This window comes from Dama dama, chromosome X (genome assembly GCF_033118175.1).
Source record: "Dama dama isolate Ldn47 chromosome X, ASM3311817v1, whole genome shotgun sequence".
NCBI classification, from domain to species: Eukaryota; Metazoa; Chordata; class Mammalia; order Artiodactyla; family Cervidae; genus Dama; species Dama dama.
In genome coordinates, this window is record NC_083714.1 from 156944431 (window position 1) to 156969346 (window position 24916).

General features: G+C 47.7%; 1 pseudogene; it reads right to left on the reverse strand.

The window, feature by feature from the left end:
* Positions 1–3649: 3649 nt before the first annotated feature.
* On the reverse strand, positions 3650–21552 carry LOC133052977 (histone-lysine N-methyltransferase PRDM7-like; annotated as a pseudogene).
* Between the last annotated feature and the right edge of the window lie 3364 nt (positions 21553–24916).

The following is a 24916-nucleotide window of genomic DNA, read 5'->3' on the forward strand; positions in this document are numbered from 1 at the left end:
TCAGTGATACACTTATACACATATATACATTATTTTTAAAAATATTTTTTATAGTTTATCATTGGATACTGAGTATGGTTCTCTGCTATGCAGCAGGGCCTTCTTTAACCATTCTACTTACAAAAGCTACATCTGCTGACCCAGCCTCCCACTCCATCCCTGCACCGCCCCCTCCTCCTTGGAGAGAACCAGTCTGTTCCCTCTGTCCCTGAGTCTATTTCTGTTTCATGTGTGTGCGCTCAGTTGTTCAGTTTTGTCTGACTCTTTGTTACCCCATGGAGTGTAGCCCACTAGACTCTTCTGTCCATGGGATTCTCCAGGCAAGAATTCACCACTGGGAGAGTGCATGCTTCTGGTCACTATGGCCTGTCACAGACCTCTCAGAACCATCCACTGGGTAAGTGCAGGCTCGTGGTCACTATGGCCTGTCACAGACCTCTCAGAGGCCATCCGCTGGGTGAATGCATGCTTGTCGTCACTCTGGTTTGTCACAGACCTCTCAGAGGCTGTCCACTGTGTGAATGCATGCTTGTGGTCACTCTGGTCTGTCACTGACCTCTCAGAGGCTGTCTGCTGTGAGTACAGGCTCATGGTTGCTTTAGTCTGTCACAGACCTCTCAGAAGACATCTGCTGGGTGAATGTGGGCTCCTGGTCACTCTAGTCGGTCACTGACCTCTCAGAGGCTGTCTGCTGTGAGTACAGGATCATGGTTGCTTTAGTCTGTCACAGACCTCTCAGAAGACATCTGCTGCGTGAATGTGGGCTCCTGGTCACTCTGGTCAGTCACAGACCTATCAGAGACCATCTGCAGGGTAAATGCAGGTTCGTGGGCACTCTACTGTGTCACAGACCTCCCAGAGGCCATCTGCTGGGTGAGTTCAGGCTAGTAATCACTATGGCCCGTCACAGACCTCTCAGAGGCCATCCGCTGGGTGAGTGCAGGCTTGTGGTCACTCTGGTCTAACACAGACCTGTCAGAGGCCATCCACTGGGTGAGTGCAGGCTTGTGATCACTCTGGTCTGTGACAGACCTGTCAGAGTCTGTCCGCTGGCTGAATGAATGCTTGTGGTCACTCTTGTCTGTCACAGGCCTCTCAGAGGCTGTCTGCTGTGAGTACAGGCTCGTGGTTGCTTTAGTCTGTCACGGACCTCTCAGAAGCCATCTGCTGGGTGAATGTGGGCTCCTGGTCACTCTGGTCTGTCACAGACCTATCAAAGACCATCTGCTGGATGAATGTACGATTGTGGTCACTCTGGTCTGTCACAGACATGTTAGAGTCTCTCTGCTGTGAGTACAGGGCCATGGTTGCTTTACTATGTCACGGGCCTCTCAGAAGCCATCTGCTGGGTGAATGTGGGCTCCTGGTCACTCTGGTGCACAGTTTCCACAGGGCTGTCGAGAGGCACTGTGTAGCTGCCCCAGCTGCAGGCCACTTATTGCACTCTTGCTGCCCCCAAGCTACGTCTGGAGAAGGCTAATCCCAAAGAAGCTACTTTCAGACTTCAGCTCACATCCCGGGAACTAGCCTTCCAGCCTAAGCAGGTAACTTGGGGTTTCCTGTGTTAATGTTCACAGCTCACACCCCATAGAGAGTGGGCCAGATCTGGGGACACATGTCCTCTGCTGCTAAAAGTGACATTAGACTGTGTTCCCAGGGATGGACCAGTAGGGGCGATGGGAGAATGTCTGCCATACCTGCTTGGAGGCACTGTGCCCCCAGCCCCTGCCTTCTCCCCACTCAGGTACAGAATGTGGGAGAGCAGGAGGGGGAACCTGGGTCCCAGTGAGACCCTCTCAGCAAAGCTGGACCTGGGGCAGGCTTGGAGGGTGTGACTGAGAGTTTGCTAGACAGGACTCCACATTTAGAGGGCCTCCTGCAGTGTAGGTTTCAGGGCTAAATAGCAACTAAGTGCAGAGCATGGTGGCTGAGCTGACGAATGTGGATCCTGCAGGCTGAACGCTGAGCCCTGAACATTGCAAGGTTGTCTGGAGTCACCGGATGTGCTTGCTCTCTCTGCTGAGGTGATCTCAATGGGGACCCAGGTTCCCCCTCCTACTGTCTAGAAGCCATCAAACTGAAGCCACTTCTCATGGTGAGCTCTGAGGAACCTCAGGAAAGGAAAGAATACCTGCTTTCCAGCAGCCATCAGACTCAGCCACTCCCCACTATGATCCCCGAGGAAATTCAGGAAGGAGAAATCAGGATGCTGGTCCCAGGTGGTAAGGTGTGTATCAAAGGGGATGATTTCAGTGAGATGGCTGCTGCATCTTCCCACACATAGAAAAGTGCTATGTTCCATAACTTTAGATGCTGCCACCTGGTTTTGAAGTCCTAAAAGATTTGTACTGTATAAAACAACTCTCAACACCTGTATTATAATATTATTATGTCTATCCATATGAAGTAGAGACTTTCCAAAGGACATCAAAGACAAATCTCAACATTCAGCACACTGGCACCAGTGGTGGGCACTCCCCAAAAGATGCAACTAGTGGGGCAATTAGAAACCTCATCACCCCTTTTCCAATAAGATTGTAGAATGGACGCTGACACTGGTGAATTGTTACGGGGAAGAACAACATCTGACTCCATGTTGAATGTTTTCCTTTAACCTTAGCTTCCTGTTGGCCTGTTTGCTACAGGGATACTGTCCATACATAAAGGCCTGCCTCAGGAAACCCCGCCCCTCTGCCTCTGTCCAGGACCTGTCCACCTGTGGATGGTTACAGCAGGGAGAAAGTAACACATCTCCCTCATAGGCTGGCCATTCCAGATATTTGCCAGATTAGTGGACTTTTTACTTTATTTCCTCACCTCCCAGCTCTGTGTTCTATGAAAGACACTGGCATCCAGACGCTGACAAGATGGTTTCTTGGAGATATTAGTTGGTTATCTTCTCAGTCTGCCAGCTTTCCAAGTAAAGTCACATTCCTTTCCTCATCACCTCACCTCTGATTTATCGCCCTGTTGTGAGTTGTGCAGAGCGAGCTTGGACTTGGTAACAATCCCACATGCATTGCAGCCAAAAAGCAAAACATAAAATGGAAGCGATATTGTAACAAATTCAATAAAGACACTGAAAATGGACCATATAAAAAGATCTGAAACCAAAAACCAGAAGGAACTCAGTGGTTGTCTGAAATATTTAGAAAGCAGTTAGAACCCCTCTTGCCCATACCACATGAAGCCACACTGGACAGTTAGGTCTTGTTCATTCAATGCACCCTCTCCAGACCCCATCTGGAGGTGCTCTGCCCCCAATGCCCTCCTGGGTCTCAGGAGTAGAAGAAACACAACCTATGGGGTCTCCTCTGTGGTCCAGGGGAGCGTCACATCAGCCACCCTGTCTCCATGCCCATAATAAATAAGGAGGGTTGTCAGCACTTGGGGAAGTGATGCTGTGAGCACCTGGACTGCCTCATCCTTGTGAGATTTGGTATGAAGAAAACAAAAAAGGAGAACCAGCCAAGAGGGGTCCAGGGAGCAGTGAACCCCTCTTCACCGGGACCCTGTGAGACCCAAGATTCACTCTGCACATCCTACTCTGACTTTTGGGAACTGGTCTTTGCCATTCTCTGGGCAGGAGGTAGGAAGGTCAACAGGGTCTCTCTTCCACCTACTGAGACCCAGGTGGGCACCAGGGGCATCAGCCCTCCACCTGGGGTCCAGAGAGGGTGTCCTGAGTGCACAGGGCCTAACCGTTCAGTGAGGCCGGCCCTCGTCCACAGTGCACTGACCTGCTGCAGGGTCTCGAGTTCCCTGGCATCAAGCTCGCCCATCGCCAACCCCAGCTTGGTGTCTTGGGGGCCCCTCACTGGCGGGCATCCAGCAAGTGAAAGCTGCATGCCCAGCGAGAAGGAGGAGAACCTGGTGGGGCAGGGGTCCAGCATGGCGTGTCCAAGGCCCCTCTGCTCCCCCAGGAACCAACTCCGCCTGCCGTGGGATATCTCCTCTTCAGTATGTGTCTTTGTGGCTGATGTTGCCAAACCCCTTCCTCTGGAAGAGAAGGCTCCATGACCATGGAAGGGGTGGAGGTGAGGATGTGCTGTATCCCTAAACCCAGAGAGCTTCAGAACTAACTCCCCTGAGCCCGGAACGTACTGCCTGTTACGTCTGTACCAACCGAGGACAAGATCCAGGCAGATTCTCTGTGGAAACACTTTTGTGTCCAACAAGAGAGTTCTTGTTAACCCACAGCTGAACCCTGAGACGTGGGATGTGCTGTAACTGTGGAGACTGCAGGGAAGGTGTTTGAGAGGCTTCTTCCCAGGCGGCTCGCCTGAGGCCCCTGGAGTTACTGGGCCCAGAGGCGGAGCACTCGCGCTTCTCTCCTCGCTGCAGGCCAGACGGTGCCCCCAACCACACAGCCCTGCTCCTCTGCCTCCCTGAGTTCAACAGAAACCCCCCGGTCACGAGGCCAAAGCACAGTCTTCTTGGTGAGCAGAGCAGAGGTCGGTGGGAAGGCGGGTGGAGGATGAAAACTTCTTTGTAGAGGAAAAACATGGACGTGTCTTCCCGTGTGTGGTGGCCATATGCTGCAGTAATTGATGTTCCCCACACATTTATGGATGGGTTTTAGTTTCTGTATTTTCAAAATTTCTTTTTTTTTTTTAAACACCTGCATATTATGAGAAAATTTTTGCAATCATCCATGAGCACTTGCAAAATAAGATCTTATTTTATTTTCCTTTTCCTAAAATGTCGCAGTTTTTTATGGTGACAGATGAACCGCCTCTTACTTTAAGTATTCATTTAATTGGCTGCGCTGGGTCTTAGCTGTGGCATGCAGGGCCTTCAGTTGCAGCATGTGGGAAATAGTGCCCTGACCAGGGATTGAATGTGGCCCCTTTTGTTGGGAGCTCATAGTCCTAGGCTCTGGATGAGCAGAGAATGCTGCAGTCTCCTACTTAAAGCAAGGTTATATATTTATTTTCAGCTTGCGGGGTCTTCGCTTCTGTGCGGGCTTGTCTCCTGCTGTCGGGCGTGGGGGCTGCTCTCTCGTTTCTGTGCTGAACTTCTCCCTGTGGCGGCTGCTCTATTTTGGAAGCAGAGACTCTAGGCTCTTGGGCTGCAGTAGTTGTGAACGGACTTACTTGCTCCATGGCACGTGGGGTCTTCCCAGATCAGAGATTGAACCCGTGTCTCCTGCATTGGCAGGTGGATTCTTAACCACAGCACCACCAAGGGAGTGATTCCCCTCCCTGCTTCCTGCCAACATCCCATTTTAAAAAAAGGCTATAAATAATCTGTTTAGTAAGTTTTCAGGAGTCTGAGCTCTGAGGTCAGCGTCTGGGTGTCATTCTCCCAAAGCCATCTTGGCTTCAGATACTGGCTGGGCTCATGAGTCCAGTAAGCAGGGCAGGTCTGGTGGCTGAAGACAGGCTTGGCCTCTGGAGCTCTGCCCTCACTGACTCACCCAGGGTCCCCGAGCCCTGGCAGCCAAGCAGAGCCGCACGCAAGCGGGGCTGGTACAGCCATGGGGCCGCCGTGGTCAGGGTGGATCATGCAGCGGAGGCAGCTGGCTGTCTGTTCTGTGACTGCTGGTGTCCTGTGTGCCCATGGAGGGCAGTCACGGTGTCAGGTGGGGCCTGGCCGCTGTCCTGGGGATAGGACGGGACCTCAGATAGCTCACAACCCCACTCCCCATCTCCCAGCTCTGCTTCAGATCATGGCTTGTGGCTGCTGGCAGCTCCCTGGGCTAGGAGGCTGTGTAAAGCACCAGCCTCCTTGCTCAAGGTCAGCTGAGATCCCCAGCTCTGGGGTCACACATCATCTGTGCCACCATCCAGGACATCCCACTTCTGTGAGGGAGGGCCTGTGTGGGGCTGTGGGTGATGGGGGATTTGGGGGTGTTGTGGGCTGGCCCCCGGAGTCAGCTTTTTGGGGGGAGGGGAGTGGAGAGGAGGGGAGGGAGAAGGTTTGACCTGCTCAGGGTTCCAGGGGATTCCAGGCCCAGCTCTGGTGGGACGTGTAGTTGAGAAGCCCTTGCAGGTTTTTGGATCCCCACCGTTTTTCAGTTGAAGCCCCTCTGCCTACCCCACCCCTAACTCTCCCTCCCATGGCCCCAGCCTGAAGCCACAGAAGATGGGGAGTTTATGTGGCTTCCCTTCCTGTAGGGAAACCAAGCCACAGACAAACACGTTCCTTTAAGAAGGCATAGAAACCAGAAAATAATAGTGGGTGGTTATCACTGACGCGGTTCATGTAGAGACGCTTCACAAGCCTGGAACATGGAGGGGACTGAGGGCCGTTGCCCCGAGTCCTGGACTTCGCACCCTCCACTCCCCGCCCCGTGGCCCACTCTCCCCTTGGTGTCTTCTGGTGGCCGGGCAGACTTCAGGCTCCTGAACCCCTTCTGGAAGGATCAGGCCGGGGCAGAGGTCATTCACAGAGGGGAGGCTGTGGTCGACCTTAAGAACCCCATTGCCCCCACTCTGTGTCGGTGCTCACTTCCGGGTCTGAGCAAACGTGGCTTTCTGGTGCTGTCCCCACCCTCACTCACCCAGGGTGGGGGGCTTTGTGTCCAACTTGTCCCCTCGTGCAGCCCGGTCACCCCAGGACCCGTGCTGTGTGTGCATCTGCTCTGCTCTCAGCTCAACCCGGGGCCCACCAGACTTCACTCATGAAAGGGAAGTGTAAGGACGAACTATTCCATGGTTAACAAAGTCAAGGCACGACAGCTTTGCTCAGAGCGTACGGGCACAGGTACGAGGCCCACGCATAGAGAAGCCGCGGCGTGGGATTCAAGGACCCTCTGTGTGGCGGAGGGATGGGGACGGACAGGGATTTCCTGCAAACGTGGCTCCAGGCTCTGTTCTCGGCAGGGTGACGACTGTGGGCACTGCCTGTCTGTGGAGGGGCCCTGGAGCTGCCCAGCTCAGCAGGAACGGCAGGGCTGGGAAGGGAGGTTGCCCTCCCTTTGCACCCCTGACCTCACAGCCCCTATCAGGGCACCCCACTGCCTAAACAGCCCCTTCCTCGTTTAGCTCTGTAGACCTGGAAGGTGTGGGGGCTGGAGGACGTGCAGGAAAGAAATTCTGTAAAGCAATTATCCGTCTATTAAAAATTTAAAAAATTAAGAAAAAAACACAAAGGACAGCAAAGGTGTTGGCTTGCATTCTCAGCCAGCCTCTGCCAGATTCCGCCTGTGCTTCCGCATCAGACCAAAAGGCTGGTGCTCCCACCTCGTATCACAGATTAATAGAGAGAGAATAGAGACACAGAGAGGTTGAGCATCTTGCCCCAGCTCACATAGCTGCTGAGGGCAGCACTGAGACCTGGACCCCTGTGGTCGACTCTGGAGTCCAGATGCTGCGATGACCCTGAGGGAACGGCAGAGACCAGATGGCCCATGCTGAGCCAGACACGCACGCACACACACACACGTGCACGTGGCCTTCACCTTTGCGGCTACAGAAGTCAGAGGGAATCAGAGGGCCACCAGGAGAGGCCAAAGGAGAGTCAGGGACTATAAGGAGGAGAAGCCACACTTCCCAGGAGGCCGCGGAATCCCTTCCCTGGTGAGTCTGTCTCAAACCTGGACCCGGAGATTCCTCTCCCTGGACCCAGGATTGACTGTCCAGTGACCTAACTGAGTTGGCTCCAGAATGATACCTTCCCAGGGGTTCAGCTATGACTGGACTCCACTCCTGTCAGTGATAAGGGGGGAATGAGTACATAGTCTGGACTTCAGATTTGTTTGGAGACAAAATTTATTAGGAATACAAACAATCACCAAGGCAATTGGCATGAACATCTCCAGAACACTTAAGAAACCCTCTGCTGTTTATCCACCTCCTCTCCTGTCACGAAAGTGGAAGGTCTATTTAACAAGTAATTCTGTGCTTATCACACTCTTTCTTTAAAATATTTATTATATATTTATTTATTCGGCTGTGCTGTGTCTTAGTTGCAGACTGTGGGAGCTAGTTCCCCAATCAGGTATTGAACGTGAGTCTCTGCATTGGGGTCTTGACCCCTGGACTAACTGGGAAGTCTCTCCTCATACTCTTGGTGACAGTAACGGGTTACAGCCCTCCTCTGAGGCCCCCTTAGAGCTGAGGCATGGGGTGTCTGCAGTAATCCTCCCGTGGCTAAGGTGTGGTTTGTTGGTCATGACTCACTCACACTCCCTACAAACATAGGGCTACTCCCCTGTGTGTGTCTTCTGGTGTCTGATGAGGGCTGACTTCTGACTGAAGTTTCGCCCACACTCCCCGCAAATGTAGGGCTTCTCCCCTGTGTGTGGCCTCTTGTGTGAAATGAGATGGGTCTTCTGACTGAAGCTTCGCCCACAATCCCCACAAACATAGGGCTTCTCCCCTGTGTGTATCCTCTCATGTGTGATAAGGACTGACTTATCGCTGAAGCTTCACCCACACTCCTTGCAAACATAGTGCTTCTTCCCTGTGTGTGTCCTCTCATGTGTGCTGAGACTTAACCTGTCCTTGGAGACATGCCCACACTCTCCATACGTGAACCTCATAATCCTCAAGACCCCTGCCCCCGTGAGCAAAGTGCCTGTGTCCTCTGGATTCAGTTTCTGGCTTGTGCTGGGCTCGTCTTTCATTCTCTCATGCACCCAAGAACCCCCCATTTGTCCTCCGGGTGAGTAGGCAGAGGCCCTTGAAATCCTCTTCAGCCTTATGCTTTTCAGCAATTGTTGTGCCCTGTTCTTGGCCTCCTGACCCTCAGGTTTGTTGCACGGGCTGTGTGGATCTGAAAATCCCTGATTTTGATTGCCTGGGCAGGGATCCTCTGGTTGGAGGAGGTCTCTTTCAGATGGTCTAAGGAGAGTCTGAGAGGGGTGCCTGCGTTGGGTGTGTTGGCTGAGGAATTTCTGGCTGGAGAAGGCCAGATCGGAGAAGGCATACGGGTGGATCTTGGGCTTCGGTTCTGCTGAAAGAGGAAGCTTTTGGTCAGGTAGCTGGTTTGCCATGGTCAGGCCTGCCTCACTAATTATCTAAGTGTTGACAGTGTACGATTTGTCTCCCATTGGATGTCTCTTTATTGTCCCTGATTCCACTCCACTCTTATTCTCTACATCTACAGAAATCCAGGAAGTTGGTGTCAGGGGCCTTTTCTACATATCACCCAGATAGGGACATTCCAGCAGCATCAGAGGCAGCACCTCTCCTGATAGAGGCGGATCTGCAGGGACGTTCCATGCGTCTAAGTGTCTGAAATGTCATGTCACAGTGGCCACAGGTATTTACCCTACTGAGGGATAAGACTTGATGACTTAGGTGAAATGTCCTGAGAGGCTCCCTGTGAGGGGAAACGGTCTATTAAGTTAGGGAGGCCTGTCCTGGAGCTCTCTGCATATGGGAGGCAGCACAGGGGGTGGTTACAGCAGGTGTGGGTAAATCTGATTTTGTGGCTCCTTGTTCAAATAGCAGCCTTTGTACCGATTGCTGCAGGAAGTGGGTTTGAGACTGGATGAGACCAAGAGGCCCAGGTCCCACTGACTACAGGTCTCTGGCCCCTGTGTCCCAAACAGGTTCACAAATTGCTCCTCTCTCCGTTTCCAATAAATCATAAAATAAAGGCATATCCTTCCTCCAGCCTCACCAGTACTCATACCTCATTTATTTCATTCAGTCTTAGTCCATTTAACATGCACTAGGAAGCCCTACTTAAAAATACATCTCCAGTCAGACTCTTCACATCCACATTCCCAGGCATCTTTAGCCAGCAACTCTCCCCTCATGTCTGGCAATGAACTGACCTCTGAGGGGACTCCCCTCTGATGTCTCGTCCCCAAAATGAACCAAAACTTCATCTTAGCACCGAGAACATGATGCTTACAGCTGAAACCCTCGCGGTTGTTCTGTGTCACCCAGGAGGACCCCTGGGTTCTGCACGTGGACACAGGCCCTGAGGCTTCCGTGTCCCGTCCAGCCTCCTTCTCTCTCTCGGTGCTTCCTCCTACGACCCCTGGCATGGCCTCTCTTCCCAGCCATGGGGCTGTTGCACTGGCAGCTTCCCTGCCCAGAATCCTTCCCCATGGGTGTTATCTCTGCACAGACCCCGCCGCACCATTCTGCACCACACCCCACCCTCTGCTCACGCTGACCCGAGGCATGTTCCCTGCGCTGGTTTTCCTCAGAGTACCAGCCCCTGTCTGGTGTGAAGCCCCTGCTGCCCCAGGGCAGTGATTCTGTCTGTTTCGGTGCGTGGAGCCCCGTCTGGCACAGAGCATGAACTCACATGACAACAAACTGGAACAGTAACTGAATGCACATCACTGTGCATGTGTCGCTTAGAAATGAGAGGAAATGAGGAAGAAAAAGATAGGGGCAAAGAGCTCGTAGGTGCTAGAAATGTTGCTTTTTGCTTCTAAGCCTTTCAGCAGAAGGTGATGTTACACATTTTTTTTTTTTGCATGAAATATTAAAAATTAGAACTAGCATTTTTAATATAAAAATTTCTCCTAACAATCATATGAAAAGAATCAAATTCTGAGGCATTTTAATGGCAACTCAACTGACTTTACACTGGATCGGACTCTGCTTCAAAATCGGACCACGGAGGCTCCCAGGATGGGGTCGGTGCTGGAAGAGGGCTGACACTCACCTCTCCTGGTCACAAGATCACTCTTTCCTTGGCTGTTCCTCTTGATGCCAAGGTCCTGATCATACTCGTCCCCTTAACAGACCAGCAGCTCACAGCCCGGCCTGACCACCTGGCAGGTTCGGTAGAAGATCTGCCCGTGATACTGGAAGGCCACCAGGTTCTGCTCCTCATTGTCCCGGGCACAGTTCACATACCTGGGGTAGAGGCTGGGAAAGGGAAAGAAACCTCAGGTGATGAGTGCCCTCCACTCTCCGACCATGCCCAGCTCCTTGCCTTCCGCCTCTGAGGCCGCCCCTCATGTGGACCTTCTGTCCAAACCTTCGGGCAGGCCATGTGAATTCTCATGCTTTTCTCTCCTTTCCTAATTAGCCATTTTTCCAGAGCCCAGTTCCAGACTCATCTCCACCTGGACTGTCCTTGAGGCTGGTGATATCCAGCTCCTCTAAACTCTGAATTAAGTTATTTCATCCATAGGACTTGGTGCTCCTTGTCTAACACACAACCCTCAGCACTCACCCCAGCCTGCCCTCTGTCCTGAGGATTTCTCCCATCTCCCCACGTGTATCCAGGGTCCTATTCGCTTGCACACCCCCTCCCACAGAAACTTGGAGACAGCTCTGATATTGCTTGAAACACGGAACAGGAATTGATTGTTCACTGTCTGCCTACCCTGATGAAAGGAGAGGCCCTCAGAGAATGGCCCCACTCATGGCCATCCTGCCTCCCATTCCTTCCAAGGCCTCAGGGCCCACTTCTCACTGGAACCAAGCCTGAGGAGGTTGTTGCCAACATAGAGTCAAGGTCTCCTGTGTTAGTTTATCCTGGCACTGTGCAGTTACTCAAAGATAGAAAAACTAAGGTTACTTTTCCTAAAATCAATCGGCTAATTTCTGTCCGCAGTATGTTCTCCAAAAGGACATGGGTTGTGTGATCTGCTTCAGTAACGAAGTTCACTGTCTAAACTGAAACATAAAGTGCATGGTAAGTGTCCATTAAATGAGTTAAAGTGTCCCTGGTGAATCTAGACTCCTGAAGTTGCTTTCAAGTCCACCAGTTTTGTTCAGCATATAGACTTGTATCTTGACGGCACATGCCATACTTTTATTTCTTTCTTTCTAGTGTCTTTTGAAATGAAAGAGCATGATATGGAGGGAAAAGAGGAAAGAAGATGTGAAAGCTGCTGAGGGAGCCGGGTTGAGAAGGAAAGGGGCGTGGGATAGAGGGAGTCTCAGTATCTACACACTGCAGACTCACTGCACTCACCTCATCCAGTTGGCCCAAGACGTGTCCTTTCCATCCACATACTCGTAGCGGTTTCTCCCTTTGGTGATCTGAGTGTCAGAGAAAGAGTTACAAGCTTTCCTCTTTCTTTTATTTTTTCTTGGTAGGAAGATATAGAAGAGCTATTTCCCTCTGTAGTCATTGGTGCTTTTCAGCCTGCATGGATTCACCTGCCAGTCGGACCACACGGTAAGCCCCTTACTCATCATTCCAAGTCTGAGTCTCTTGGTTCATTGAAGGCAAGGGCTCCACAAGGGAGGAGTAACTTCTGTGTTTCTGTACTACTGTGTTCCCACCTCTCCTCTGACCTTTAGATAGAGGTCCTGTGTGTGTGTACATTGTGGTCCCACATCTCCTCTGACTTTTAGATAGAGGTCCTGAGTGCCTGTACACTGTGGTCCCACATCTCTTCTGACCTTTAGATAGAGGTCCTGAGTGTCTTTACACCGTGTTCCCACCTTTCCCCTGATCTTTAGATAGAGGTCCTGAGTGTCTCTGCACTGTGGTCCCACCTCTCCTCTGGTCTTCAGATAGAGGTCCTGAGTGTCTGTACACTGTGTTCCCACCTCTCCTCTGACCTTTAGGTAGAGGTCCTGTGTGTCTCTATGCTGTGGTCCCGCCTCTCCCCTGATCTTCAGATAGAGGTCCTGAGTGTCTCTACACTGTGGTCCCACCTCTCCTCTGATCTCCAGATAGAGGTCCTGAGTGTCTGTACACTGTGTTCCCACCTCTCCTCTGACCTTTAGATAGAGGTCCTGAGTGTCTCTACACTGTGGTCCCGCCTCTGCCCTGATCGTTAGATAGAGGTCCTGAGTGTCTCTACACTGTGGTCCCACCTCACCTCTGATCTTTAGATAGAGGTCCTGAGTTTCTGTAGACTATGTTCCTACCTCTCCTCTGACCCTTAGATGGAAGTCCTGTGTTCACGCCCAGGGCACACAGTACACAGGGCTGACTGTGTCATTTCCGACCGTGTTATCACCATCTGCATCCTTGCATGTAGACATGAAGTAGCCCCCACCACATACAAGTGATTAGAAGCCAGAGGATAGGGAAACAGGTGCTTCTCACCAGCCAGGCGTATCCACTGTTGGCGACATCTTCATCGTCTGTGATCTTGCCCTCATGGGGCCAAAGTGCAGGCCCCGCGGCAGATCTGATGCCTCCATCCACACTCCAAGCCCAGCATCAGGGATGCCCGACAGTCTGATGCTTAACCCAGAGGGCAGAGTGAGGGCTGAGTGGTTGGCATGCCCCTTTTCCACTGCACAGTCCTTTACAAAGGTTGGCGGCCCATGGGCAGCACAGCTGTCGGTGAAGAAGTTCTGACACTCCTCACAGTCTGGAGGTGAGAACAGGGAATGAGAGGAGGTATAACGATGTTGTTGGTCGTAACGACCTTCAGAAAGAACTGAGGCATTCATGGCATTTGGCCTCGATCCTGCACCCCAAGTCATAGAGGAAGGGGATGGCCGGGGGCCAAATGGTGGGGTGAGATTCGTGGACCAAGGACTCCTAGCCACTTCTCCATGAGTGGACCAGCAGGGTCACTCACAGAGGTAGTCGCCATCCTGGGGCTCGCTGACCTCTCGGTACACGTGGCCCTTTCTTTCCCGTAGACTGTACCTCCTCACTCCAGTCTCCTTTCTTCTGAGTTCTAAGATGGATAACAGAAGCGCAGCAAGGCTGGCGGGATCTGGGGAGTTAGTCACTGTTTTATCACAAAGTGTGAGATCTCCTACCTGTCCATCTATACACTTTGTGAAAACTTTCTTACATGTATTTTTCAAACTTTTACTTTTGTAATATTATGTTTTAATGTTACATTATTTATTTCTTGGCCACGCTGCATGGCTTGTGGGATCTTAGTTCCCTGACCAGGAATGGAACCCACACCTCCTGCAGTGGAAGCGTGGAGTCTTAACCACTTAACCCCCAGGAAGTCCCTCCTCTATACTTTGTTTCTTCTCCCTTTAACTACTGGTTCAGGAGACTGAGGCTCCAATGACCACAGGTGTCCAGTTCAGTGATAGTGTACTGCACTTCCCGTTAGTAGGTTTAATTTTCCAACCTTCCTACTTAGGAAATAGTTCACCGACACATCTACTCAGAAAATATATGATAAGGGCACATGACATGTAAGGCACTGAGCAGAGGTCTGGGCATAAACACTAACAAAGCATGGTCCCCATCATCACAGCTGGGTTTATCAATCTACTTGTAGGTGTCAGACTTTTGCATTTAATGTAAGGCTTTCAAGCACTGTATGAGTATGTATCCTTATCTTCACTTTACAGATAGCAATCAGGACCTCAGAAAATGTATAAGATTTTCCCAACGCCCCAGTGCTAACTTCAGGCCTCAGATCAGTCCACCTTAAACCCCCACCGACCCAAAGTCCATGCCACACACCTAGGTCATACTTATTAATTTTTCTACAGGGATTAGAGGAATTAATTAGAGGAACTCTCCAAATTTTGTCTTACCGACTTTTTGTCTGGGGTGCTGTCCAGGAGTCCTTGCTTTTCTGTGATAGGGCACTGGTTTCTGAGCCTGCTTGGAGCCACTTGTCTTCAGTGATTTTGGTGCTCCCGGCAATTCCTTCAAACTAGATTCCTTACTTAATGGTGCCCTGGACATTCTCTTCCATGTGAGTAAAAGACAACATGCATTTCTTTAGTTCTTTAGGATTTTATGAAGTGTTTTGACATGCATGACTTTAGTTAATACTTTGACAATTCTTGGAAATACCTGATTTTTTTTTTTTTTTTTTGGGGGGGGGGTTGTCTGAACACTGGAGTGTAACAAAAGGACCTAGTTGGATAATGAATCAAAACTAGAATTCATATCTTAAGGTTCTTCCCCTTCAACTTTCTGCATAAAATTGAGAGCAAGGCAGGGAGAATAGCTGGAGGTCAGGGAAAGAAGAGGGTAAGGGTTCGTAGAGAGATCCGGGGTGTTTCTGTTAATTTGTGGCCCTTTGGTGGACGAGGAAGTATGGAAAATTACAGAGGGGAAAAACCACATGTGGAAAATAAAGTGACAAAGCAGTGAGATTAAGAGGAGAAAAGATGATCGGCAGAAACACATTTAGACAATAAAGAAAAAGAGATGAAAGTTGCAGGTTGCCATGTCCTAGAGACAATGTTTGGAATTAAAGTAGCTGGTCTCATCAGTTCTCCTTGAACAAGGCTGTATGACTAGCTGGTTTTGCTCAGTTTCCTGATCCATTCATTGGTATACAGGCTAATTTCTAATATTATAGGGACATGAAATGTAATAACCTTCAACAAATTGTTTTGTGAGCTCTTTAATACAGTTAGAACATGAGCGAACATCCCTGGTATCAATTTATTCCCTAAACTGCCAGTATATTTCAAGTGTAGCTGACAGATGTTATCTTCAGCATTCTTTGACCTTTCTACTCCTAGATGAATGCTTAAGTGTGGAGTCACTCATTCACAAAACATTCAGGCGGCCCTCAGGGGCTTTGAGCTGGGCCTGGACTTCTGAGAATGAATGGGTGTGGGCTAGGATCTCAAAGCTCACAACCCAGGGGCAGGCTAAACAAATGATTCCAAACAAGAGAGTTGCCTATTAGAGCTCAGAGGAGGAGCTGTTACTCCCTCCTACAGGAATCAGCATTTGAAATGATGCCCAGATGATGAGTTTCTACTCAAAAGTGGGTAATCTATGTGACGTCCTTCTGTTATTTTCTTATTTGTTGCTTTTCAGTCATAAACCTGAGGCTTCTCAGGGTTGCGAGTTGCTTCATCTTATTGGAGTGGGAGGCTCTGAGGTCGGGATCCTGTCTCCTTCTTCATCTTGGACTGTCCACTCTACAAACTGCCCAGCATGTCTTTAAGCTTCTTCATCTTGGACTGTCCACTCTACAAACTGCCCAACATGTCCTTAAGCTTCCCTTCGTCAGATGTCTTAGCATATCCCTCCCTAGCACAGCATAAAAGTGCTGAGGTTGAAAACATTACTCAGATGAATGATATAAAGATTTATGAATAAGCTTCATAGAACTATGGAAGTTTTAATCAGTGTGTAAGGGGTTTAGAGAATGTGCACTGGTTTAGAATGCACTACCTGTGATACTGTGATCTCAGACATATAATCAAATGTTTTTTTACCTAATTTTTGGATCTATAATGGTGATAGCTATATACCTGCTTATAGGTACTGTAGGACTGATTGAAGGTTTAAGTAAGTTCATTCACATAAAATGCTTGAAGTCTGAAATATTATGAAAATAATGTAACAATAGAACAGGATACTATGGTTGTTGTTCTTACTAACTGTAAAGATGGTGATGATATCAGGCAGTGTGCTAAAGATTCAGGGCAGGAAGGGAGCCGTCTCCAGGATCTCTGTGTTTTCTCCTATTCTCACCTGTGACTGGATCCATGAGGAGGATATTTTGGCAACAGGATTTGGGAAATACTCACCTTCTGGTGTTTACTGTGCTCCACTCTGAAGGCCATCGAGAAGGTTTACCTAAAAAATGATGAGGATCAGTGTTTTGGTTGGGAAATGATTCCAAACTCTGAGTATTCTAATTAAGGACGCATAATCCTGAGCCAGAGAGTGACAAGGACAATGATTACCAAAGGAGGAGTGGAAGATGATTTCTGTATCATCAACTCCCATGGTTCCACTGGGAGCTTTACATAATTTTCTTAAAATTAAAAAAAAAAAAAAATGAAACTTCATCTGTGCCTCATCTGATGTTCATAAAGTATCTAATCAATTTAGTAGCTTTCATGACAAAAGTACTCATCAATGTAGAGATACGAGGAAGTTACTGCAATATAACAAAGGTAATATATTGAAAGTCTACCTCTAACATCCTAGTCATCAGTGAAAAGCTGAAAACTTCAACAATTAAGAAAAAAAGGCAAGGATGCCCGTTATCAACATTTCTGTTCACCAAAGTATTAGAACTCCTAGCCAGGGCTTTAGGTTAGAAATGGAAACAAAAGCTTCCATTTGGAAAGAAAGAAGTAAAATTATGTCTGTTCAAAGGGCCATGGTTTAATGTGCAGAAAAATCTTTAAATCCACACACACACAAATCCTGCACAGAAAGTTGCATGGTACAAAATCAACATTCAGATATATTTCCATGAATGAAGAATGACCATTCCACAAAGGAAAATAAGAAAACAATCCTATTTATTTTTTTAAAGCTATACTGAACAGCTACATTAATATATATATATATATATATATATATATATATATATATTTATATTTATTTATTTGTTTGTACCAGGTCTTTGTTGTGGCATGTGTGATCTAGTTCCCTGACTAGGGACTGAACCCAACTTCTCTGCACTGGGAGTGTGGAGTCTTAGCCACTGGACAAATAATCTTATTTATAATAGCATTGAAAAGAATGAAGTAATTAGGAATAAACTTAAGGAGATGAAAGACTTATATGTTGAAAACTATGAAATATTGCTGAAAGGAATCTGACATAAATAAACAGATAGGCATCCCATGTTTATAGATTTGGAGGCTTAATATTATTAAGCTGTTCATATTACCCAAAGCAATTTAAAGATTCAATGCAATTCCTATTAAAATCCCAATGGAATTTTTTCAGATATAGAAAATCCATCCAACAGTTAACACGGAATCTCAGAGCACCCCAAATAGGCAAAGTAATCTTAGAAAGAACAGCAAAGCTGGAGGCCTCTGATTTTAGAACATACTACAAAGGTACAGGAACCAAAAGAGTGTAGATTTGGCAAAAAATGTGTGCTTAATCGCTCAGTCTTCTTGACTTTTTGTGACCTTTTGGACTGTAGCCCACCAGGCTCCTCTGTCCAGGGGATTTCTCAGGCAAGAACACTGGACAGGGTTGCCATTTCCTTCTTCAGGGGATCTTCTTAACCCATGGATTGAACCCACATATCCTGTGTCTCCTGCACTGAAGGCAGATTCTTCACCTGCTGAGCCACTGAGGAAGCTGGCTGGCATAAAGACAGATATGTCAATCAATGGCACAGAATAGACAACCAGAAATAAACTCTTGGATACATGGTCTAATGATCTTCATCTAGGGTGTCAAGATAATGGGGAAAGTTTAATCCCTGTAATGAATGGTGCTGGGGAAACAAAATAACCATATGCAAAATAATAAACATCATACATCCTGAAGAAAAATCAATTCAGAATGGATTAAAGACCTAAATGCAAGACTTGATAAGACTCTTAGAAGAAAACAAGGGTGAAGCTTCACGACATTGAAACAGCAATGATTTCTTAGTTATGGTACCAGGTGCACAAGTATTAGTAACAAAGTACAAATAGACAAATGAGATTAATCTTAAAACCTCTGTACAACAAAGGACACTGAACGGACTTGAGAAGGCCACCTACAGGATGGTAGAACATATTTGTAAAATATGCATCTGATAAGGGGTTAATAAGCATACACCAGTGTGAAGGCTACCTATATGTCCAGAAGAGAACCTGATTCACCATGATGGCACCTTGATATCAAATTTCCATGCTCCAACATTGTAAGAAAACAAATTTCTGTGGTTTAAGGAATGCAGTCTGTTTTGTTATGCCAGTTTGAGCTGACTAACAGTGAGAGAAGGAATTGAATAGACATTTCTCCAGAGAAAATACACAAATGGCCAACAAACATATGAAAAGATGCTCAATATTACTAATCAATAGGGAAATACAAACTGAAACCTTCTGTGATGGGCAATATGTATAAGAAGACAATAGCAAGCTTGGTAAGGATGTGGAGAAATTGGAACACTTATACACTATTGTTGGCAATGTAAAATGTTGCAAGCTTTCTAGAAAACAGTATGGAGTTTCCACAGAAAATTAGAACTGCTGTATGATCTAGCAATCCCACTCAAAAGTGTATTTCCATAAAAAACTGAAAGCAAGATATTGAATAAATAGTGGGCACATGTATGGTCATTGCTCCATTATTCCCAATGAGCAAGTTGTGTAAGCAACCGAAATGTTCATTGGTGGATAAAAGATAAAGATTATATATAAGATATATCTTATAGCTCTTATATCCACATGCACACAATGAAATGTTTTGAAGCCTTAAAAACGAATTCTGTCATATGCTACATCATGTATGGGCCTTGATGGTATAGTAAGTGAAATGAATCAATCAAAAAAGACAAATATTGCCTGATTTCACTTCGATGAGGTATCTAAATTAATCAAATCCATAGAAACAGAAAATATAATCATGGTTGCCAAGGGCTGTGAGGAGGAACGGTTGGAGAATTGTTACTCAGTGGGTTAGGACTTCAGTTACACAAGATGTAAAATTTCTACAGTTTTATTGTACAACAATGTGTATATATATCACCGGTGGCTCAGTGGTAAAAAATCCACCTGCAATGCAGGAGATGCAACAGATGCAGGCTCAGTCCCTGGGTTGGGAAGATCACCTGGAGCAGGAGATGGCAACCCACTCCAGAATTCTTACCTAGAGAATCCCACGGACAAAGGAGCCTGGTGGGCTACAGTCTATGGGTACGCAGAGTCAGACATGACTGAGCGATCAGCACTATGGCCACTAAAACTAACGTGCACATAGTTAGCAACAGTATGCCATACATTCAGAAATTGTTAAAAAGGTAAATAAAGACATGCAGGCGTACGGTGAACCGAGGCGTATGTATTCCCTATGATGAATCTCTCCTTATGTCAAAACCTTTGCAGACAACCAAATGTTTGCTTTTCATGTCCATTTCACTACTTTTAATAACCTCAGGGAAGAGAGGGACTTCCCTGGTGCACAGTGGATGAGAATCTGCCTGCCAATGCAGAGGACACAGGTTTGATGGCTGGTCCAGGAAGATTCCACTTTCTGTGGGGCAGATAAGCTTGTGTGTCACAAACTACAGAGCCTGAACGTGCTCTGCAACAAGAAAACACTCACAGCAATCAGAGAAAGCCCATGGACAGCAATGAAGACCAAGTGCAGTCAAAATTAATAAATATTTTTTAAAAATCTGGGAGAACAGAAATCCACAGATGGAGAATCATGGAACTACCTAAATTGTTTTCTCCAGTCTAGGCAGATTAACTCTTCTAAACTCTTTGAGCAGCTGAAGAGGAAGTGAGTGCTCACTTCTATTTTATAATAAGTGTACTTCATTTTATTTACCTGATGCCATCTCTGGTCAGTGAAATGTGGGAAAGATCATGGAGAATAAATAGTTCTCTCCAACCCTTTCCCAGAATCAAAATAAAGAATTAGTTTAACCTTAGGGTAAGAAGATCATGGGTTTTGTTTTATACACATACAGAAATAATATATCTTGACATAATATGTTAATCATTTCCTCTTCTAAGAGATTTAATATAATAACCAATGAGATTAGTATTAAACCTGTTTGGTGAATTTATTTCTAAGGTTTCTTTAACTGGCTTTCACTAAGAATGTTTAGCAAAAATAATTCTTTTTAAAAAGAATGATAAATTTTAACCATAAAACTTTTGAGAATTACACTGGAAAACCTATACATTCATCTTCATTCATGCTTATGTAAATATTTGGCCACAACCGCTTCAGAACGCTGAAAATTATGTTTTCCTTGCTAATGGCTGAGATGTAGTTGAGACCTAAGCCCAGGCTGGTTTCAGGAAGACACCTCCACATCCTCCTGGCCTCTCGCCTTGCTGCCTTGGTGTCCATTCTTCATCAGAATCCTCAGTGTCATCTACCTGGGGCTTGATGACCTGCCTGCGGTGAGGCATGAAATCCGGTCGAGTGGCTCCGAAACCTGGAAAGAAGCAAAACATTTGTCCTAAGAAGGAGAAACAAAGCACAGAAGCCATGGGAAGTGTCACAACGTCAGGGAATCAGTGGGATGGGCTGGGGGAGTCTAGAACAAGGCAAGAGGTGAGCTCTGCACTGCAGGGTCAACCTCCCTTTGGTACAGAACTGTAAACATTTCCTCCAGGTTAGTCTCCACACCAAAGGGAACTGTGAGCAGATGGAGCCACCTAAGAGCGGGCCAAGTGAACACTGAGGGTGAAGACCTGCTTCATGTTTCCCAGGCTCACAGGCACCCAGCACTTCCTGTTACCTATAGCAATCAGCGCTTCGTAGTTTCTTTTCTCATTCCTATATCAGATTATTTCCCATTTTCCCATCTCTTCCCATTCTTCCTTGGAGAAGTATATGGAGATGTCTTTGAAAGCATCTTTGTCCTAAGGAACATAATAGATTTCATCAGTGATTTACTAATCTAAGTCAGACCTTAGAGCTGAGGCTTCTCCTCCACCTTTTGTGCAGGGAGTAGCCTGAAGCTACTGGATGGTCTGTGTGAGACAGGGATGAAGATTTTCGTTCCCGACTATGTCCAGCTTAACTGAACAAACGCTGAACATTTTCCTAACTCTCCCTGGACACAGAGCAGTTGACGAAGCTAGTGTCCTGTTTTGTCCAACTCCACCCCACCATCTCAGACAGGACCAGGCATTCCCATCCTGTGTATAGTCACAGCAAAGTTTACTCAGCTGCCCAGGCAAGCACTCTGTGGTGCTTCAGGGACCAGCACCATGTCTTTCCTATAGAGCTGGCTTAGAGCCCAGCTTTGCCGCCTCCACCTCTCACCGTGGGCTTCCACTCTGTTCTCCTGGCATCTCCCTCAGTGCTCTCCTCTGGAGACCTGTTGGTCCTCATGGCCATTGGAGTGCTCAAGGCCAAGGTGCCTGTGGAAGAAGGTGCTGAGAGAGCCCAGACCAGTGTCAAGAACCTGGTCTGTCTGCCTTGGGTGGAGTGTCCAGGGCAGGAAGGTGAGGGGAAAGTCGGGGTGAGGGTATTGGTGGGATGGACGGATCCTGACTAGATATGACAGATCAGCCTAATGTGAACTAGATTTGATTTCTTTGGTTCCCCTACAATTCAGCCCCTCTGAGGGAAGGCACTGGGAGGGAAGTGTCTGTAGGAGACGGAGGGATTTTTGATGAGACCCGGAAACCCCTAACCGCTGGACTGGGGTCAGGCTGAAATCAGGGCTCTGTTCCAGTGCAACAGAGGGAATGTTTCTCCAAGAAGGGTTTTGAGGATCTCCTCCTGGACACTCAGAAAAATCTGGGAATTACGTAGGTTCTACGTCTAAGGGAGAAGTCACTCGGCTTGAGGAAATCTGGGTCCCAAGGGCTGAAGTAACTCGGGTCCTCAGACAGAGGGGACTGGGGATCTTTTGGCTAATGTAGAATGCGCAGGGTGAGAAAACTTGGCATCTGTGAGGCTGAGGAAATCGGGGGTTTCTTATTAAGGGACTTTAGGTCTCCGACAGGCAGAACAGTTAGGGTCTTGAGGAGGAAGTTTTAAGAGCTCCCAGGCAGAGGGATTCAGGGTCTGCAAGTTGAGGAAATTTGGTCTCTCTGCGGGTTCTATTTTAGGGTGCCTCAGGCTGAGGGGAACTGGGGTTAATCTAGGTATTTGAGGGTCGAAGCACTAGGGGATTCGGTGTTTCTGCGGGTGAAGGGATTTTTAATCCCTGAAGCTGACGAGACGCAAGCCCCCTTCAGATGAGGATTCAGGTTACTCAAAGTTGACAGGATTTTGGGCCTCTGAATCCATCAGGCTAAGGGTTTATGAGGGCTGCACAGGACGCGTTCCTGTTAGCCTCCCCGCTGCCCTGCCGCGCTGCCCACCCTGTCCCAAGGAGCGCTAGAGGTTCAGCGACGTCCAGTCCTTCGGCTCTGAGGTGAAGTGAAGGGCCAGCAGCCTGCCTGTACCCTGTCACTCACAAGCGACCAATGGGCGTTGTGACTGAGGCAGTCTGGCCAATAGGTGCCCGGAGGGTGGGAGCGCGATGGAGGCCCCGCCCCACCGCTCGGGGATTGGCTGCTCTGTGGGCGTGTCTGTCAAGCCTCCAGTGCGCAGGCGCCTCTTGGCTAGTTTCTTTGTTTTCAGGCCTGGCCTCTTAGGCCTGGATCCTCAAGTGGGCGGGTTGTCCTCAGGCTGAATATTTCTTTCCAGTGCCCTCAATTGGTATATCGGCTTCACCAGACTGTAACCGTGCTCCCGGAGTTTATCCGAGGCCGACCTGTGCCCTACCTTATCAAATCCAGTTTTGGCAAGAACTCTTATGTGGTGAGTACTGCATTATTCAAGGGAAACGGTGTAATTAACTACATTCGGATGAGACACAAGATAAACACCATATGGTCAAAGATTTAAACACAACACATGGAATAAGGGTGTTAGAGAAAACTTGGAGGATTTTTAGCCTGAAAGTGGAAGTGGCACTGATGAGCCATCTGTATATGTAATGTAGGTATGAAAAGCCTTCGGAAATGAGGTATAAGTAGAACCTCAAACCCTTGCAAGTGTTTTCTGTAAGCTGAGGCATCAATCTGGAGGACTGTGGATCCACTGAGCTGAGTTTGCTTGACACCTACTGGCTTCACAAGATAAAATGGGGACACTGTTTCTGGCCCTTAGGTAGCTTTGCTCACAGAAAATTAATGTGATTTCCATGTATTGGAAGCAAAGCGACTGACTGTAAAATTAGTATGAAGTGGTAGTTGTGAGACTGGATGGAGAAATGTTACCAGAAACGTGAGTTTACCTCTTGGTGGGTGTAGAGCCAGAAGGTACAACCCAGCCAAAGCTCATGGGAAGGAAAAGTGTATTACTTGCAGAACTATGGAGAACACCATGGCGCTTTCCAGAGCAGTGTCTCTGTAAACCACAAAGTTGGGTAAGCTTTAATCTATGAGTACAGGTATGTTCCGGCTTCTGTGGTGACTCAGATGGTAAACAGTCTCTGCATAGCAGAAGACCCGGGTTCAACCCCTAAGTGAGGAAGATCCCAAGAGGAGGGCGGGACAGTCCACTCCAGGATTCTTGCCTGGAGAATCCCATGGAGAGAGGAGGCTGATGGTCCATGGGGTTGCAAAGAGTCAGACATGAATGAGTGACTAACACTTTAACTTTACAGGCATGTTCATTAAGGGTCTTGGGCTGTGGGAGACTCCAAGCTTCAGTTGGTTGAAGACTTGAGAGTCAGAACCAGTCACCATCAGCATCCCTTACATTCCAGCTGGTCTGGTATACATATAGATAGCTATTCCTGATATAGATATAGATATCAATTCCTCTTCATATTCTTTCCCCTTATCAGTTCAATTCAGTACTCAGCTGTGTCTCACTCTTTGCATCCCCATGGACTGTAGCATGCCAGACCTCCCTGTCTATCAGTAACTCCCGGAATTTACCCAAACTCGTGTCCACTGAGTCGGTGATGCCATCCAACCTTCTCATCCTCTGTCATCCCCTTCTCCTCCTGCCCTTAATCTTTCTCAGCATCAGGGTCTTTTCAAATGAGTCAGCTCTTCACATCATGTGGCCAAAGCATTGGAGTTTCAGCTTCAACATCAGTCTTTCCAATGAACACTCAGGTCTGATCTCATTTAGAATGGACTGGTTGGATCCCCTTGCAGTCCAAGGGACTCTCGAGTCTCCTCCAACACGGCAGTTGAAAAGCTTCTATTCTTCAGCACTCAGCTATCTTCACAGTCCAACTCTCCCATCCATACCTGACCACTGGAAAACCATAGCCTTGACTAGACAGACCATTGTTAGCAAAGTAAGTCTCTGATTTTTAATATACTGTGTAGGTTGGTAATAACTTATCTTCCAAGGAGTAAGTGTCTTTTAACTTCATGGCTGCAGTCACCATCTTCAGTGATTTTGGAGCCCCCAAAATAAAGTCAACCACTGTTTCCCCGTCTATTTGCCATGAAGTGATCTGACCAGATGCCATGATCTTAGTTTTAGGAATCTTGAGCTTTAAATCAACATTTTCACTCTCCTCTTTCACTTTCATCAGGAGGCTCTTTAGTTCTTCTTCACTTTCTGCAATAAGGGTTGTGCCATCTGCATTGCTGATATTTCTCCCGGCAATCTTGAATCTAGCTTGTGTTTCATCCAGCCCGGTATTTCTCATAATGTACTCTGCATAGAAGTTAAATAAGCAGGGTGACAATATATAGCCTTGATATGCTCCTTTCCCGATTTGGAACCAGTCTGT